This window comes from Callorhinus ursinus, unplaced genomic scaffold (assembly GCF_003265705.2).
Source record: "Callorhinus ursinus isolate GAN/ISIS: 27379988/994484 unplaced genomic scaffold, GSC_fseal_2.0 scaffold18, whole genome shotgun sequence".
In the NCBI taxonomy this organism is placed as follows: Eukaryota; Metazoa; Chordata; class Mammalia; order Carnivora; family Otariidae; genus Callorhinus; species Callorhinus ursinus.
The window spans coordinates 16497007-16504432 of NW_027397080.1; the positions used below are offsets into that span (position 1 = coordinate 16497007).

General features: G+C 51.7%; 1 long non-coding RNA gene across 2 annotated transcripts in view; it reads right to left on the reverse strand.

Annotated features, from left to right (window-relative positions):
* Positions 1-3258: 3258 nt before the first annotated feature.
* The window catches only part of LOC112812110 (uncharacterized), an 8538-nt gene continuing 4370 nt past the window's right edge, over positions 3259-7426 (reverse strand). For both annotated transcript variants that reach the window (XR_012381323.1, XR_003205204.2), the window contains exons 3-4: positions 3766-4071; positions 3259-3411 (exon numbers count right to left, since the gene is read on the reverse strand). This is a non-coding gene — a long non-coding RNA (uncharacterized lncRNA). The remainder of the gene's footprint in view (positions 3412-3765; positions 4072-7426) is intronic.

A 7426-nucleotide genomic window follows, 5' to 3' on the forward strand; every position in this document is an offset into this window, starting at 1 on the left:
CTGAGCACCTGCTGCGTACCAGGCAGGTGCTTGCGTAAAAGGGTATTATTCCTCCTCTCCAGGAATTCTTGGGGTAATGGGAGAAAGAGAGAGCAAAATATACAAGTGCTTTATAGAGGAGCAAAGTGCAAGTGAGTATAGAAAGTGAGACTGACTTCACCTGCGGAACAGGGTGTGAATATCAAGGAAAACTTCCTCTAAGTGGTGACATTTGAGCTGGGTCATAAAGAATAAGTAAAACCAACAGTAAGAAATGCTCTTTGTGACAGTGGAGGGTATTAGAATTATAGTGACCATTGGGGATGTCAGATACTGTGCTCAGCACCTTCTGTATTCATTTACTCCTTACAGTGACACTGTGTAGTAGGTATTAGAATTATGCCCATTTTCTTTTTTTTTTAATTTTTTTATTGTTATGTTAATCACCATATATTACATCATTAGTTTTTGATGCAGTGTTCCATGATTCATTGTTTGTTCATAACACCCAGTGCACCATGCAAAACGTGCCCTCCTCAATACCCATCACCAGGCTAACCCATCCCCCCACCCCCCTACCCTCTAGAACCCTCAGTTTGTTTTTCAGAGTCCATCATCTCTCATGGTTCGTCTCCCCGAATTATGCCCATTTTCTAGATGCAGTAACTCAAGGCCTAGAGAGGGGAACTGACTTGTTTACAAACTCTCATGGCTGTACGTGGCGGAACCAAGACTTGAACCCAGGTCTCTCTGCTTCCATGCTCTTAACTTCTACTACATAGAGTGGCTTGGGCAAAGGACATGTGGAGGAGAGGGGCAGGGGTGAGACTGGAGGGGTAGAGGCAGGGCTTAATGGCAGAAGCCTTGGTGAGGAGTATGGGCTTTATCCAGAGAGCCGTGGGGCCATGGAAGTTTCATTAGTGAAGGAGAGAGTAAAGAGGGATAGCACTCACACTCAGCTTTCTATACAGAGGGCCCACATCGAAGGAGTTAGAGACAGAGAAACCTGTGCAGGAGTTGCTACAAAAATCCAAGAAAAGGGCAGCTGGCTGGCTCATTCAGTAGCGCAGGTGACTCTTGTTCTCCGGGTCATGAGTTCAATCTCCACATTGGGTACAGAGCTTACTTTAAAAACATCCAAGACAAAAAAAAAATAAATAAAAATAAAAAAAATAAAAAAATAAAAACATCCAAGAAAGGGGCACCTGGGCAGCTCAGTCGTTGGGCGTCTGCCTTCGGCTCCGGTCATGATGCCGGGGTCCTGGGATCGAGCCCCACATCGGGCTCCCTGCTCAGCTGGAAGCCTGCTTCTCCCTCTCCCACTCCCCCTGCTTGTGTTCCCTCTCTTGCTGTGTCTCTCTCTGTCAAATAAATAAATACAATCTTAAAAAAAATGAAAATAAAAAAATCCAAGAAAGAGATGAGGGTCGAGGGACGGAGAAGAGGAGTTTACTGGGGAGAAACCAAGCAGAACTTGGGGATGAAATGGAAGGATTAGTCAAAGATGACGTCCGGGGTTTCTGGCCCATGTGTGCACTCCGGAGGGAAGCCCAATAATTGGTCTTTCACAATTTATTGGGCACCCCGTCCCCCAACCATGGCTCAGCTCCACACTTAGCACCTGCAAAACTCACTTCTGGGAGGTGCTTTATTCTCCTCCAAAATGTGTATTCATCACCTGCTTGTGTATTCATTCACCCAGGATACACGGAGCACCTACTGTATACCGGATGTTCTGGGAACTGGGGATAAGCAGGGAATAGGCTAAACCCGCCTTATTCGTGGAGTAATAGTTACAGCCTGGGGTCTGGATTTGAATCCTGGTTCTGCAATCCCTCGGTGCTCGTCTTGGCCGAGCCTCCAGCTGGCTGTGACCTCAGGGAAGTCACTGAACCTCTCATTGTCTCAGTTTGCTCACCTGTAAGATGGGAGAACTAACACTATCTGCCACAGGGACTAAGAGTCTCTGGTACTGGGTAAGCCTTCGGTGTCAGCTGTTCCCGGAGTTCACATTTTAGCAGGGAGACAGGTCCAATCACACAATTAATTATTTAATTACAACAGTGATAAGATACCCTGAAGGAGCGGTGCAGTCTGGAGGTGAGGGAAGGCTCCCCAGAGCGAGGGACGGTCCTGCCGAGCCGAACTGAGTGAGTCGGGCCGGCCAGGTGAAGCAAGAGGGAAGGCGGGAGGGTCAGGGGAGGCACAGGGGTGTCTGATTAGGCAGAGCCTCAGGCTGAAAGAGGTGCGGAGAGGTCCGTATTTTGGTCTGTGACTTTACCCCTTTGGAGCCCCCACACAATGCTGAGAGGTAGGTCAGGCAGATGCTCTGCTCCCATTTTCTAGAAAGGGCACGAAGGCCCAGAAAGGAACAGCGACTCGGCTGGTCAGTAACCAAGCCTCCTGGTTGATGCTCTGCCCCCACTGATCCAGGGAGCTGGAGAGGACAGGCCTGAGAAGAGGCCTTTGTCCCCGTGCCCACTGGGGTGGCAGCAGCAGGGGCTGAGGCTGCAGTTAGCCACCAGGGCGGCGGTGGCCAGAGCTGCATTCCTTCCCCTGCCGGCAGAGCAAGTCCAGGCTCATGGCAGGGGGCTGAACGTTCTTTTTTGTCTTAAAAAAAAAAAAAAAAAAGAAAAGAAAAAGCACTTTAGTCAACATTAAGTCTTGACTTCAAAGGACACAGCTCCCAACTCTCTCCCCTAACCCTGGGTCTCTCCAGCTCCCTGGGGTAAGCCCCCAGGCAGCCAAGTTTCTGGGAAAGGGAATGAGGCCTGGACTTGGAGTCCAAAGACTTTGTGGTGAGCCCTGGCTCAGCCTCCAACTTGCTGTGTGACCTCGGGTAGGTCAGCAGCCCTCTCTGGGCCTGAGTGTCCCCAGCTAAACAGGGAAGGGAGGGTTGGATGACATCAGGTGGGGTGGGGAGTCCAGCAACCGGCTCCAGCCAGCTGCAGCAGCTTTGCTGCCCTTCAAGTCTGAGGCACTGGGGCCTCGGGGGTCCGGAAGCTGGGGACAGGCAGCCTTTCATCTCTGCTGGCCCAGGGTCGCTGCAGGTTGGCAGGCCCCACATCCCGAGATCGCGTTTCAGGCTGGAAGGGGCCTTCCTGTGACCTCAGCCGGCCAGCCCTGCCCCTGCCCCCCTCCTCCCCATTCTCACCAGAGGGAAGCAGGCAGCATCCCGCCCAAGGTCACCGACCAGCAAGTGGCTGTCCTTCGGCCTGCCCTTCCCTCCCACCCGAGCCAGCACCGCCCCCCCCTGCTCCCCCCCCCCCCCCCCCAGCCTCCCACAGTAAAGCCTCAGGTCTCCTGGGCCATTAGGAATCCGCCAGGCGAGGCGTGGTCTTCTTCCTCTCTCTTGTTTCTTGGCTTGTTTTCCGGGTTCTCCAACAGCCGCCTCCTGCAAAAGCCTCCGGGTGCGTGTACAGGAACATTCTTCTTTAAAAAAAAAAAGAAAGAGAGAGAGAGAGAGAGATGCAGCCACAGTTTGGGTAAAAAAGCAACCAACTCCTTAATCCTTCCCTGTAACCTCTGGCTCCTCAGCTGGGAAGGAAGGCCCTGCTGGGCAGAGGCTGACGCTTATCCCCTACCCCCTCCTCACCCCCTCCTCACCCGCCTCAGCTCTCCTTCAGGGTTTGGCCTGACTTCTGGAGCCCCGAGGAGACAGGCTGCGGGGTTCAGCAGGGCTGGGAAAGCATGGGGGTCGCTGAAGGGGTTGGCTGGGTCTCTGCCCCTCTGCCCACTTGGCTGCCTTCTCAGGAGGTTACAAGATGAGGATTTTTCACCCCTCACCCATTGCCTCTACGCCCGTTTTCACTCCTTTCTTCTTCTGTTCCAGGAATCACTGGCCTCTTGACGGCAAGAGCCTGCACGCCATCTCCCACTTCACTGCTTCATTGTCCAGCACCGGGCTTGGCTCTTTCTGCAGGGCTCGTGCTTCCACACTCCGAGCCTTTGTCCAGCCGGACCCCGCCGTCCCACTGTCGGGTGGCGCTCGGTGTCCCTGCCACCTCTCGCTCTGCCCGCCGAGCCCTTAATTATCTGTTGCAGCCCTAGCACCTGGGTCAGTGCTTGAAACGTAGTAGGTACATAGTGTCTCTGGAATGAACGGATTCAAACCAGAAATAGGTCTCTAGAAACATTCAGAGTGAGCTCGCAAGAGGGACATTGGATTATGGTGCATCCCAGTTAAAGCCCAACCCTGCCTCCCTGGCTCCCTGAGAATCCAGTCCGATTCTCTATTGCCACCTCTTCCCACTTGCCAGCTCTCATTAGAGGATTTCCTTTTTCCCCAAAGTGCCATCTTTTCTGTTGCCTCTGGGCCTTTGCATGTGAAAGTCCCTCTGCTTTCCACACCCTTCTCCACCTCTCACCTGGATGACTCCCTCTGGCCTGTCACCCTGTCAGATTACCCAACGAGCAGAGCGACCACGTGTTTAGGGTACCAGCAAAGCAGGGACACTAAATATATATATATATTATTTTTTAAAATATTATTTTATTTATTTGAGTAAGAGCATGAGGAGGGGGAGGGGCAGGGGGACAAGCAGACTCTCCGCTGAGCGGGGAGCCCGCCCCTGCTAGGTGGGGCTCGATCCCAGGACCCTGAGATCATGACCTGAGCCAAAGGCAGATGTTTAACCGATTGAGCCACCCAGGTGCCCCAAAATATTATTTTAAAAAACTAATTTGAGGGGCACCTGGGTGGCTCAGAGGGTTAAGCGTCTGCCTTCGGCTCAGGTCATGATCTCCAGGTCCTGGGATGGAGCCCCATGTCAGGCTCCCAGCTCAGCAGGGAGTCTGCCTCTCCCCCTGCTTGTGTTCTCTCTGTCTCTCTCTCTCAAATGAATAAATAAAATAAAAAACTAATTTGATGTTTGATAATTAAAAAAAAAACATTTAAATAGCACTCATGAGAAAAATTAGAACTTTATTAGGGTTCCTAACTCTTATTTTAGAGTTAGCATTGTTTTTGTGTTGAATTCATACATGGGCTGGAGTGGCAGTAGGTGACATCATCTGGCTCTGCTCTTTGAGGCTCAGCCTAGCCATCAGCTATCCCCCCAAGAAGACTTCACTGACCCCTTGACAGGGTTAGGTCTCTTTTTGGTAATCTCAAAGGCCTTCTGGAATTTTCTTAATATGGATATTTTTGCCTTACTTGTTGCTTTCTATCCCCCCACACCAAGTATGGAGGCATCTTCAGGGCCCAGTTAATATCTTTCCACCTCTACACCTGCAGCATATACATACAGGTCCTGGCATAGAACTGACCCCAGCTATGTTATTCTCTAGCTTTTATCCAGTCCCTTTTGCAGGGTCTGCACTACCGTCATATATATATATATATTTTTTAAGATTTTATTTATTTGACAGAGACAGTGCACAAGCAGGGGGAGTGGCAGGCAGAGGGACAAGGAGAAGCAGGCTCCCCGCTGAGCAAGGAGCCCGAGGCGGGGCTCGATCCCAGGACCCTGGGATCATGACCTGAGCTGAAGGCAGACGCTTAACCGACTGAGCCACCCAGGTGCCTCCTACATGTCATAGTCTATGTTCTTACTTTATAACCCTATCTGAGAAACTCATACTCACCCTTCAAGGCCCCACTCAAATGACCCATCCTCTATGAACCTGCGCAGTCCCTCAGTTGCATTAGGTTGAGTGTAAGCTTTTGTGAGCTCACGGCTCCTGCTGCAATTGGTGTTTCCCTCTTTTATTGTATATTTTTTAAAAGATTTTATTTATTCATTCGAGACACAGAGATACAGAGAGAGAGAGAGAGAGAGAGAGAGCGAGCATGAGCAGGGGGAGAGGCAGAGGGAGAAGCAGGCTCCCCACTGAGCCAGGAGCTGGACGGCGGCTCCATCCCAGGACCCTGGGATCATGACCTGAGCAGAAGGCAGATGCTCAACGACTGAGCCACCCAGGTGCCCCTCCCTCTTTTATTGTAATTTTTATGTATGTAGGGGCTCAAATACATAAATTTTAAAAATCTTAAAAAAAATTTTTTTTATGTATTTTCTCCCTCACCAGATTGGGAGCTGCTGAAAAACAGAGACTCCGTGGATGCATCACTGGTCCCTAGTGCCCTGCATTGGCCTGGCCAGAGGAGAGAGCAATATATGCTCTTTAAATGAACAGCCTGGAAGATGTCACGAAGGAGGGAAAATTCAGGCAAGATTTTGAATGTGGGAGAAGAATAACATGTACTCACTGGGGGCATAGAGTCAGTGCAGATAAAAACAGATCACAGCAACAATACTCCTGACAACCGGTACTGAGCACACCGTAGTGTGGTAGGTAAGAACGGAGATGAAGCTCTGCCTCTTACTGGCTATGTGACCTTGGACAAGGTATCTCATCTCTCTGTGCCTGTTTCCTCATCTGTCAAAAGGGGAGAGTAAAGGTACCCACCTTACGGGGAATTCAATGGGCTAATATCTGCAAGGTGCTGAGAGCTGTGTTGGGCACGCACAGGCGCTTGTGTTTGCTCCATCGCCAAGCACCTCGGGTGTGCCAGGCACTTCCATCTGGCACCCCACCTAGCCCTCACAGCAGCCTGAGAGGCAGGGCTGTTGTGTCCTAAAAGGGCACAACAAGAAATGAGGTGTGTGGGAGCCCAAGGTTCTTGCTAAGGCCATTTACTGGATAGGGGACAGGAATGGGATTTGTTCTTTTTTTTTTTTTTAAGATTTTATTTATTTATTTGAGAGAGAGAGAATGAGAGATAGAAAGCACGAGAGGGAAAAGGGTCAGAGGGAGAAGCAGACTCCCTGCCGAGCAGGGAGCCCGATGTGGGACTCGATCCCGCGACTCCAGGATCATGACCTGAGCCGAAGGCAGTCGCTTAACCAACTGAGCCACCCAGGCGCCCAGGAATGGGATTTGAACCCACATCTCTCTGGCCTGCCACCCACCCATGTTCCTTGACTGTGGCACCTGCCTGCAGGATGAGGGGGAGGAAGAGAAGTTGCCCCAGTGGGAAGGCAGGGAGGCTTTCCAGAGCTGGGGCCTCCGGAGCAGAGCAGCAGGCGTTTTTCTAGAGCTTTCATTTCTGTCTCCCTCTTCTGAGCAGGTGAAAAACCCCATAGAGGGCCCTTCACGGAGTCCTCCCCCTCCTGATGCTGCCTCATCCCCCCACGCTGGGAGGGGGGAGGTCAGGCATGCAGCGTGGGAGATGGAGGGGAGGGGAGTGAGGAGGTAGGGGAGCATCATTCCAGATCCTTTCCCTCAGGCACCCCCCTTTCCCCATCACAGGCGCTCCGGGAGGAGAGAGCATTCCAGGTGGAAGGAATGGCAAATGCAAAGGCTGTGGATTAAGGATGTGGAGGCGGGGAAAGCCTGCGAGCTTGGCTGGAACCGAGGTTCAGGGCCCCCTGGGATTGCTCAGTGGAGAAGAACTTGTTTGACGAGAGGGAGGGGGGGAGGGGGGGGGAGAGAGAGAGAGAGAGAG